The following is a 12,100-nucleotide window of genomic DNA, read 5'->3' as shown; positions in this document are numbered from 1 at the left end:
CACATGTACTGTTTCTGTGTTGCACAGTCTGTGTTGGGAAGGGAAGGTATAGGGTAAGTGTTTATGGAAGTGAAATGTTGAAATATTACTCTTTTCATGGTACCAGAATGATAACTTTGACCAGAGTACACCTTAAAGTCAGATCTGGCAAAGGCTTCTCCTTTGGTTATTTCAGAAAGTTCCAGGAAGAATACCTGAGCCTCTTCAAAACAACCCTCCCTTCTACATATTGATGACTGAAAATCTACCAACTATAAGACTTTGTCTCTTTTGGAAGTTCAGGATGGGGTCACCTGGGCAGCTTGGTTAAGTGTCTGTTTGGGCCCAGGTCATGATCTCAAGGTCCTGAGATTGAGCCCTACGTGGGGCTCCTTGCCCAGTGGGAGTCTGCTTCTCCCTCTGTCTCTTCCCCTTGATGGTTTGTTCTCTCTCAAATAAAATCTTTAAAAAAAAAAAAAAAAAAAAAAGAAAGAAAGAAAGTTCGGTATGTTCCAGGATTCCTAGACTGAGGTTAGGGCATTGAGTTAGCTCATTTAAGCTTTTTCTTACACTTTCTCAAATCTTTTATTGAAGCCTGATTTGTTAAGAATGAAAACTGAGACCTAGGCTTTCAGTGCCTGGATCAAAAGGGATCTCCCACCAAAGATTGAAAATCTTACTAAATCAAGGAAATTCTATTTTTTTAAAAGATTTTATTTATTTATTCATGAGAGACACAGAGAGTGAGAGAGAGGCAGAGACATAGGCAGAGGGAGAAGCAGGCTCCATGCAGGGAGCCGGACGTAGGACTCGATCCTGGGACTCGAGGATCACACTCTGAGCCAAAGGCAGACATTCAACCGCTGAGCCACCTAGGCATCCCAAATCAAGGATATTCTAAAAAAAAAAAAAAAAAATTCTTTATTTCACTTTTACCTGCCACAAATAATACATAGATGATTATTGATACTTCTGACCAAGATGGCTAACTATACAGATATGACACCATATTCATTTTATAAAGAAACAATGGTGAAGAAGGTAATGTCCAAAACACAGAATGGATCCATGAATTAAAGTTAGTGGCTAGGCAATTTTTTAAAAATATTTTACTTATTTATTCATGAGATAGAGAGAGAGAGAGAGAGAAGCAGAGACACAGGCAGAGGGAGAAGCAGCCTCCATTGCAGGGAACCCGATGTGGGTCTCGATCCCACCTCTCCAGGATTAGGTCCTGGGCTAAAGACGGCGCTAAACCACTGAGCCACCCAGGCTGCCCTAGGCAATTGTTTTTAATAACCTTAAAATAAAAAAATAAAAAAAATATAAAAAACCCTTAAAATAATTGGTGTTTTAAAGGCATATTATGTCCTCAAGTAAGATTGTTTTTCCTAGAGACAGGAAAATATTTTTTTCCCTAAGAAGCATAGGTATACTTTTGTAATAATTATGAGGGAAATTGTGGCATATCCAATTTTTCAGGATTCTTTTTTTTTTTTTTTTTTTTTAAAGATTTTATTTATTTATGATAGTCACAGAGAGAGAGAGAGAGGCAGAGACACAGGCAGAGGGAGAAGCAGGCTCCATGCACCGGGAGCCTGACGTGGGATTCGATCCCGCGTCTCCAGGATCGCGCCCTGGGCCAAAGGCAGGCGCCAAACCGCTGCGCCACCCAGGGATCCCTTCAGGATTATTTCTATTTTATTAAGACAGGCCCATCAATTTTGATTCAAAACCAAACCCCTCATATACTTTATTGAAAAAGCTGAATACTAACAAGCTATAATTCCAGTTTGCCTCCACAATTTAAGCAAATTTGACATATGAATCCAGATCCAGAGGTGTTTAAATTATGATTATATGGGACCCTGGGTGGTTCAGTTGGTTAAGTGTCAGGCTCTTGATTTGGGCTCAGGTCATGATCTCAGGATCCTACGATTAAGCCTCACCTCAGTCTCTGCACTCAGCAAGGAGTTTGCTTATGATTCTCTCTCCTAGGCACCTGGACAGTTCAATGGTTGAGCATCTACTTTCAGCTCAGGGCGTGATCCCGGGGTTCTGGGATCGAGTCCCACATCAGGTTCCCCACAGGGAGCTTGCTTCTCCCTCTGCCTATGTCTCTGCCTCTCTCTGTGTGTCTTTCGAGAATAAAGAAATGAAATCTTACAAAAAAAAAAAAGATTCTCTCTCCTTATCCCTCTGCCCTGCCCCCCCAAAATTAATTGATTGATTGATTGATTGATTATGTACTTGACACATTTGGCATACGATTCTTTGGAAGAGCAGTCAATTTTGGCTAGTCAGTATAAAAGTGATTCGATATATAGATATAGATTTAATAGCTTTAAAGAGGTACACAAACAGGCAGCTGTATAATTAGTGGGATATTACTGCTTTAAAAATGCAATCTCTGCTGAGAAATCTCTTCTCATTAGAATACAGTCTAGTTTTGATAGTTAAAATATCTTGAATTTTGTTCTTTTGAAATTGAAACTGGAAGAAGTATAAATAGTTAGGTTATCCCTTTGATGTCTTGCACAGTGTGTTTTATTCCAGTAAACACTAGCTTGCCATCATTTGGTCAAACCATGTAAATTAGTCTCCTTCAGCTGTTTTATATTTGAGTGTTTCATGTTCCCCAGTAATTTTTCTATTCTGTAATTGGCCTTTACAACTGATTATGAAGAACTGAGAAAATCACACATTCCAGTTTTTCCATCACTGATTAGCTGCATATATTCATATTACAGATTTCTATTATAACTGGAGAAATATTATAATTTCAAATATTATTGGTAATTTAAAGTACATTACAGTGGATGTTAGATCATTAACCCACTAAAATTCTTCAAAAGGTTTTTGTAAAGGGCATGAAAATGTCTTAACTTAGAAAGTGACAGGTTCCAGAGAGATCTTTTGAGTACCCTAAGGGTAAATGTACCAGAATGGAAAGAAAGTGTGAATAGTGAATACTGATGCCAAGATGAATGAATGAGAGACTGTGTCCTGGAATAGGAATTCTTAGAGCCACAACATCTGGTGTGGGAGATACTGAAGATTATAGCTACTTAGTCCAAATATTGAGGATTTGCATGATTCTTGTATCTTTTTATCTCTGCCTTTTCCCCCTACCCTTGCCAGACTAACTGTGGTCATTTTTAGTAGCTGTTGAGGGTGGCAGAAATGGCTTATAAACTTTTATTTTTGTACCATTGCTTGAAAGTAGTCATTATTAAGCAATGCACATAGATGATCACACTTAAAAATGGAGATATTTGTACTGTACTCAACAACATCTTAATTATTACCCTAGCACATATGCCTTCAGAAGACGAATGAAAGGATTCAAAGAGATTTCATTCCATTTTCTACCTATTGATTTACCTTCTTGATGTTGATTTTATAGGAGGTAAACATAGTACATTTTATAAATTCTACTAGAAAATAAAAATTGTTTATGAATTTTTTAAATGAGTTGACTTAAACAAGGTATTGCAAATTATAAAATACAGATGTAAAGTCTTTCATAGAATGTCTTTTGATTCCATTTCCCATTTGTTGAAGGTGGGAGAGAGTCAAATTTTCAAACACTTGTGAAAATAATTTTCTGTCTAAAATCAGAACTTAAAATAGAGTGGGCCTATACACCCAAATGAATTTATGGTTAATCATACTATTAAAGTAGCAAGATCTGATTGTTCAGAGGTAGTATTTTAGTTGATTCTTCTTTCTTAATTTTATTGAAGGAAAACAAATATCCAGAAACCATTTAATTTTGGAATAGTATTATACTTTTGATTGATTTTTATACAGATTTGCCTCTCTCATCGTGGTTGGATGGTTCTAACATGAAAAATAGCCAGAGTCAATGAAAAATAAATGAGGAAGTAGGCCAGGTGTATGTGGTTATGGAGAGATCAGGAGGTAAGGAGCCAGTCTGAGATTTGGGAATTAACTGTAGGTGATCCTTGAAGTAGGTCATCTGTGTATGAACACATTGCTGTGTGAGGTAATGAAAGTGGTGGTAGTGACAACAGGGAGGAAAAAAAAACCCTCTTCTGCTCAAGAAGACCTCTGAGGGCTGTGTCCTTTTTCCTTACGGCTGTATGGCAGGATCAGGGAATTGGATTTACAAAATCAGAAACCTGTCATCTGTGAGCACTTTAGTATTTTTAAAAGACTATTAAATAGAAATATAGTTCCCCTTACCTGGAAATGCTGGCATAATAACAGTATTTCTGAAACAAAGAGTAAAGTCTGAAGCAAAGGGAGAACTCTCTATAAAGGGCTGTTTAAAGGGATGCCTGGGTGGCTCAGCGGTTTAGCTCCTGCCTTCAGCCCAGGGCGTGATCCGAAGTCCTGGGATTGAGTCCCACAACGGGCTCCCTGCAGGGAGCCTGCTTCTCCCTCTGTCTCTGCCTCTCTCTGTGTGTCTCTCATGAATGAATGAATGAATGAATGAATGAATGAATGAATAAATAAATAAATAAATAAATAAAATAAATAAAATCTTAAAAAATTAAATGAAAAACATAAAGAGCTTGTTTAAAGGTGCAGAGTCAGCCTGGATATTTAGTATTTGCTCTCTTCCCAGGCACAGGAAAACAAATAAAGGAGCACATATAGGCCCTTAGGAACAAGCAGAAGAGGAGAGGAAGTAACAGAATGAAAGACATTAATAAATCTCTAGAATAAATTATGGGATTTTCACCCATAATTGACCACATCTTCAGTGGAGTAAAGTCATAGTGAAGATACATACCTGTACTGAAAACAGATCTGTGGAAGTCAGAACACTCTCTGTGACTCCCATACCCCTCTGCCACTTGGCTTTGGAGTTTGCTATTGAGTATAATTCCTTCAGGCAGGAGGTGGCGTTGTTTTGTTTGTGGGCTTTTTTTTTTTGAAGAATGATCCTCAAAAAAGGGTCTTTGGATATTAACATTTGGAGGTCCCTTAATAAAATGTAGACTCCTCAGCTGATCACTAGTCAGCAAAGCCCTTTCCTGCACACAAAACTTCCCATTTGAGTTTTAGTGCTCCCTCTTAAATCAAAACTGGCAAACAGGAGCATCAGACCTGTGAAGACTAACATGACAGTCACAAGAAAAAAGAATCTTGTAAAAAATGCCTTCCAGAAATCAGAAGAAAAACTCCTTAACTGCCTGAAAGAGATGGGCAGGTAGAGGGTATTTATTAAGCAAAAACATTATATATATTTAATACAAATATTAAAATATATATAAAGATTTTATTTCTTTGAGATACTCTATACTTAATTATATATTAATTAAATATATTAATAATATATAAATATTATATAATATATAAATATTAAAATATATATAAAGATTTTATTTATTTGAGAGAGAGTATATACATATGAGTTGGGGGGAGGGGCAGAGGGAGAGGGAGAAACAGACTCCCTGCTGTGAGCAGGGATCCCAAAGCAGGGCTTGATCCTAGGACCCCAAGATCGTGACCTGACCCAAAGACAGACACTTAACTGGCTGAGCCAGCCAGGTGCCCTAGGATATATATATTTTTTTCTTTTAAGAAGCAGAATAAGCAAATTCTTCTTTTGGAAATTAAAAGTATCCCCCAAATAGGGGCACCTGGTTGGCTCCATCAGTAGAGCATGCAACTTTGATCTAAGGGTCATGAGTTCAGCCTCCAGGTTGGGCATAGAGCTGACTTAAAATAAATAAAGTGAAAATATTCCCTAAATAAAGAAATGTAGTGGAATGACTGGATAGCTAAATATGAAGAATTTTCCCAGAAAGTAAAATTTCCTAAAGGAGAGAAGTGTAGGGATCCCTGGGTGGCGCAGCGGTTTGGCGCCTGCCTTTGGCCCAGGGCACGATCCTGGAGACCCGGGATCGAATCCCACATCGGGCTTCCGGTGCATGGAGCCTGCTTCTCCCTCTGCCTATGTCTCTGCCTCTCTCTCTTTCTCTCTCTGTGACTATCATAAATAAATAAAAATTAAAAAAAAAAAAAAGGAGAGAAGTGTAGTATAGAAAAGAAATTAGAGAACGTCTCCAGAAGGCTCAACATTTGAACTCTAGATGTTCCAGAAAAGCAAAGGGTGGAAATGGTCTTCAGCATTTTTTTTTAAGAATTTATTTATTTATTCATGAGAGACACAGAGGGAGAGGCAGAGACACAGGCAGAGGGAGAAGCAGGAGCCTGATGCAGGACTCGATCCCAGGACCCAGGATCATGACCTGAGCTGAAGGCAGACGCTCAACCACTGAGCCACCCAGGTGCCCCAGCATTCTTTTTTTTTTTTTTTTTTTGAAGAGAGAATTGATTGATTCCCTTGTGTTTTTGACCATATAGAGAGAAATTTTTTTTTCTTAAGATTTTATTTATTTATTAGAGAGAGAGAGAGCAGGAGTAGTGGGGAGAGAAGAGGGAAAGGGAGAAGCAAGCTCCCCAATGAGCAGGGAGCCCAATGGAGGTTGCCATCCCAGTATGTTGGGATCATGACCTGAGTCAAAAGCAGGCACTTAACTGACTGAGCCACCAGGTGCCCCTACAGAGAGTTTTTATACTTTGGATCAACAAGAGTTTTATACTTTGGATCAACAAGAATTAGTGATAGTCACTTAAAAAGCAAAGCAACTGTAGAAATGAAGTTATCCCTCTGGGGGAAAAATATGAAATGTGGCATGGGAAAAGATGTAATCATATTGGCTCCACTGTGAACTGAATCATATAAACATTGAATATTGATTATAATCCCCAAATTGACACAGAGCCAAATGAAGAGGATTGGGGAGAGAGTATGGTGTAAGTAGAGGTGGGATAATAAGCCCCCTACATAATCAATAAGTGATAAATATTTAGAGGCAAATGTCAAAAGAAACAGCTCAGTTAAAAATGTACAGCTCTGGTGGGGGGGAAGAATCCAGTTGGGAGATATGGGGCAGGAGCTTCTGTTTTTCATTTTCCGTTATACGACACTCAGTAGCATCTGACTATTAAAATTACGGGCACATCTTAACTTTGCTTAAAAAATTAAAGCAGAAGGCGAAGGGCTTTTTGTTCATTTTATTGTTTTTGCAAAGCCTCCCACATATGGTTTTGAGGCATATATGTGTCTCAGTAGGAAGAATGATAACTGAATGCACCAGGGGGAGTTTGGGGACGCTTATCTGCTTCTTCTCAGGTCTGGCTTCATGGGCTTGCATCCTGTACAGTCACAGAAGCCCCACATTTGGTTTAATGTGCTGCCCTCCCTGTTTCGAAATTCTCAGTAATTTTAGGGACTAGGGGCCCCACGTTGTCCTTTTGCACTGTGCCTTGCAAATTGTGTAGCCAGACCTGCTTCTGATAGATACATTGTTTAATTCTGGCCTGAGGTTGCTACTACTTCCTTTGACCCTGACCTTCCAGTGGCCTGTTGTTTTCACCACCCAGAAATGACTGTGGCCACAGGGAATGGAGTAAATGAACATTCCTCACAAGGGAATTTGAAAGTTGTGTATTACATGACATCCTAGAAAACTGCCCTGTCCTCTTTTATTAGTTAATTCTTTGTTCTCTTAAGAAAGACATTCGACACAGCGTTTTCTTTATTTTTTAGAACTTTTTTAGGATTGCGAAATTGAGAGGGACATATAGAAATTTCCCATATACTTGCTGCCCCAGCACATGCATAGCTTCCCCAACTATCCACATCCCCCACCAGAGTGGTCCTTATGATAAACCTACAGTGATGCATCAGTATGACCTGGAGTCCATAAGTCCATACAATCTGGCATTCTTTTGGTTTTTCTATTAGTTGATTCTGGTTATTATAACAGAATACCATAGACTGAATGGCTTATAAACAACAGAAATGTATTGCTCACAGTTCTGGAGGGTGGGAAGTCGAAGATGAAGGCGTTGACCCGTGTCCTCAAATGTCTAAAGGGGTAAGGGAGCTCTCTGTGGTCTTTTTTCTATGGGCATTAATCCCATTCACGAGGGATTATGACTTAATCACTTCCCAAAGCTTCTACATCCTAATACCACCATTTTTTTAAAAAGATTTTATTTATTTATTCATGAGAGACAGAGAGAGGCAGAGACATGGGCAGAGGGAGAAGCAGGCTCCCTGTGGGGAGCCCGATGCAGGACTTGTTCCTAGTACCCCAGGATCACAACCTGAGCCAAAGGCAAACACTCAACCACTGAGCCACCCAGGAATCTCTCCAAATACCATCATATTGGAGATTCAGCCTTAACATAGGGGCGCACCTGGGTGGTTCAGTCAGTTAAGCATCTGACTTTTGGTTTCAGCTCAGGTCATGATTTTGTGGTCATGGGATCAAGCTCTGCATCCAGCTTTAAGCTAAGCTTGGAGTGTGCGTCAGATTCACTCTCTCAAATAAATAAAATCTTTATTAAAAAAAAACTCAACATAGGGATTTTGGGGGAATAAACATTCAGTCTATAGCAGTTTGTACATTTCTTGGGTTTAGACAACTTTATAATGACATATATCCATCATTATAAATCATACAGAGTAGTTTCAGTCCCCTAAGAATCCTCTATGCTTTCCCTATTCATTCCTTCCTGCCCCCAGCCCTAGTTATTTTTAATTCTGAACTCCATACTGAGTGCAGTGGTTTTCATAGGAAAGAAAATCAGCATTGTGCAGCAGAGGAATGAAAAGCTATGCTTACACCACTTTGGGAGAAAGTTTATGGGGACTCTGAGGTGTGAAAGGACCCCCGCCAAGCAAAGAGTACTGAAATCTCACCAAGACCTCACTTGACTTCCCGTAATGAGCAATGCCCTCTGCAGGCGGGTCTCATTTCCTGGCTGGTCACAACATGGCAGTTTGCCTGTCTCATCTGTGTTAATGAGGATGCCAGTATGGGGAACCACACAAGTCTGGTGCTGTCTCTGAAAGGGTCTCCTCTGTCCCATGCCTCCATGGGCTGACTGAACCTGCCGATTCTGCTGTAAATCTTAATGCTTCTGGCCAAAGGCCCATGCATCAGGGGATGAGAATCCCTCAAGCTTAGTGGTGGGGGCTAAGCTGAATGTGTCACCTGTGAGTGGAAGGAGGGAGCAGACAGTGCCAACTAAGGAATAGTGACTTATCACCATGAAGTGAGGAGGCAGGTTTTTGTGTTTATTTAGCAAATTGATTTTAAAGGCAGTTACCAAAGAGAAGCTTTAGAAATGTCTAGAACAATAATAGTGTCATGGCAGTCATTGCACCGTCCCCAGAATGATGCATTTCAAAGACAACTAATTTAGATACATGTGTCCTGCTGTATTCCTTAAAATAATTTATTTGTAGTAATGCTTACTTGTTATTAAAATTATTTAAAATTGTAATGTTCTAGGGATAGCTCTATTTAGGATAAAGAAATGTTTGTGACTCGTGGCTTAGATGAAATTCTCTGTCTCTCTCTTTATATTTTGGATAAAAGAGTTTTGTAAAGGGTGACAGCTCCCATGTAGGTTACGTTAACTCAGACATGCCTTAGAATACTAGGTGAGGCTAACAAAACAATCGGAGGCCTTCCTTTTTCCCAGTCTACAGTGGCCTTTTCTGGATATCTGTTTAGGTTACATGCCTGACACTGTGCTAGCTGTTGGAGATGCAAGTTGGACAGGATAAAGTCAGTCTCTGTCATGGGGGTGTTCGCAGTCCCGGGAGGGAAAGATGCTAATCATTACACATGGAGATAAAGCCTATGAATGAAAAGTTCAAGATGTCTTGAGAGCTGAAAAGGAAGAGCTAATTTAGGTTGAGTTCAGGAAATGACTTGTAAGCTGATAGGTCAAGGATGAGTTAGAAAGTATTGCCAACGCAAGGAACAGAGTGTGCAAGGACTTAAGCAAGAACACGCCCTTTGTATGAAAGGCATCCAAAGGAGGTCAGAGTCCTTAGAGTCAAAAAAGAAGGAGTAGAGTGGCACAGGAATCAACTACAAAGGCAGGGAGGGGCCACACAGGACCAGAAACTCATTAAGGTTATCATTTTAAAATTATAGATAACAGGGGCCCTGGGTGGCTCAGTGGTTGAGCATCTCCCTTTGGCTCAGGTTGTGATCCTGGGGTCCTGGGATCAAGTCCCACATTGGGCTCCCTGCAGGGAGCCTGCTTCTCCCTCTGCCTATGTCTCTACCTCTCTTTGTGTCTCTCATGAATAAATAAGTAAAATCCTTTAAAAAATAAAATTATAGATACAATGAAGCCACTAATACATGGGGAATAGGCAAAACTGGATCATCATGTATGCAAGGGGTACATAGAGGGTAATTTTCACACCTTACTGGAGATTTTAGGCATTGTCAGATAAACCTGGGTTCAAATCCTGGTTGTGCCCTTTGCTAGCTCTGTGGTCTCAGTTTCTTATAAAATGGGTATGATAATACCAAATACCATAGTAAAGATTGAAAGACATCTATAAGGCACATATACAGTACCTGACATCTAATAAAATCTCAGTATCTAGTGGTAATAAGGACAATAGCAGTCTTCTTTATTGGTGTTATTATTATTATATATTTTAGAAATTGAAACAAGTGTAAGTGGGCAGAGGAATAAATGATTGAACTATCCAGCCATCAAGTAGGAAAGGGATAAATAGAAGAATCTGTTCCAAGAATCAAAGAAAAGTACACCAAAATTACACTAATTTAATTGTCTTTGTGATGGGAAAACTCAGAAAGCCCAGTAAAACTGGAATAATTTCACTCTTTTACCTCGTGGCATTTTGACTCTGTGGAATCACAGTTAAACAGCTTGTATGTAAGAGTTTAGAAAGCAGACAGGGGAGATTAGTGTGAATGATCGTTAGACGTATTTGAAAATCCCTGATCTATAATTACCAGTGCATTTTGAATTACTCATTTTCTCAAGGAAAAACTTTTGGAGACTATAACTTTTTTTGAAATAGGAAAAAATTGCTAACCTGACCTGCTTCATGGTGATTCATTCTTTTCCCATTTTGCTCCTTAAAACAAACCAAGAAGCCAGATGTTTAGTTGCCTAAGATGAAAGCCATTTCCTTAGAAATCCTGAATGAAAGAAAAAGTGCTTCTCTAGAATGGCAGGGTCTGTTTAAAGGTAATCATGACCTGATTCAGGCAATAGAATGTGGTTGTAAGAATGTTGCTCCTAGCAACAAAGAATACTTCTAGATATATTCATTTTGAAAAAAAAAAAAAAGCCTTCTCTAATAATAAATGTGTATGGAATTTTGCTTCACTGTACAGAATGTTCTTTTTTTTTTTCAACTATTGTATGGACCTAAGTTGTACTCCGTTCGGTAGGCTTATAACCTTTTAAATGCTTTTGTTTGCTTCAAAACTCTCCATTTCTTTTATAGAATGGTTTTTACCTGTTAACACCCTCTTTTTCTTTCTGTGAATTTAAATTGCACTTAAGGGTGACAGGATACTAAGAAAGAAGTCCTTAGTTCCCTCATCTTTATAAATAGCAGGATGAAATCAGTGATTTTTTTTTTTAGCTGTCATTATTTAAAAAGATAAACATGAAATAAGAAATTTCTAATATGTTTGTATGTTGGTTGGATTTATTCCATCAAACTATTGCTAGTGACTAAAATGTTGGGTGGAAAGCTTCGAAACATGAAAGGAAAGCCCCGTCATTTTAACAACTTTCTCTCTGTTCTTGATTTCTTAAAGTAAGGTTTATAAATAGTGATTAAAAACAGAAATCCAGATAAAACAGCCGTATCTAAAATATATCTATTCCAAAGAGGCAAAGTAAGAAATCTTTATTTATTTATTTATTTATCCAAAGATACAGTTTTATATTTCACTATTTTTTCTTTCATCATAGGCTTCTTGTTTCGAGATTTTTTTTTAAAGGAATTAGATATAGATCTGTAAAATCATATAACTGATCAATTGTTTTGGAAAACACTTAGAATACCATAATTAGACCTGAGCCATTCAACATAGATAAAGATCCTGAGACTATCTTTTCTTAAAATTTTTTTCTTCCATCTCTGATTCCAAATTTTCATTCTTTTAAAGGCCTATAAAAGCAATTTTGTTTGTGGAGTTTTCTTGAACAGAGTCTGTTCAGATAGTGATCTCTGTGTTAAATTTATCATCAGGCAAATACAGTTGATTCTTATTAC

General features: G+C 38.4%; 1 protein-coding gene across 5 annotated transcripts in view; it reads left to right on the top strand.

Moving 5' to 3' along the window:
* GAREM1 (GRB2 associated regulator of MAPK1 subtype 1) overlaps window positions 1-12,100 on the top strand; it is a 201,665-nt gene that overhangs the window by 99,520 nt on the left and 90,045 nt on the right. For 2 of the 5 annotated variants that reach the window (XM_077900379.1, XM_077900380.1), the window contains exon 1: window positions 11,165-11,260. The exons of the other annotated variants lie outside the window; for them this stretch is intronic. The gene's annotated coding sequence lies outside the window, so the exon portion shown is untranslated. Of the gene's footprint in view, window positions 1-11,164; window positions 11,261-12,100 lie in introns of those variants that run through there. 5 annotated transcript variants of the gene reach the window in all.

Source organism: Canis aureus, chromosome 6 (genome assembly GCF_053574225.1).
Source record: "Canis aureus isolate CA01 chromosome 6, VMU_Caureus_v.1.0, whole genome shotgun sequence".
NCBI classification, from domain to species: Eukaryota; Metazoa; Chordata; class Mammalia; order Carnivora; family Canidae; genus Canis; species Canis aureus.
This window is presented reverse-complemented; position numbering and strand designations above follow the sequence as displayed.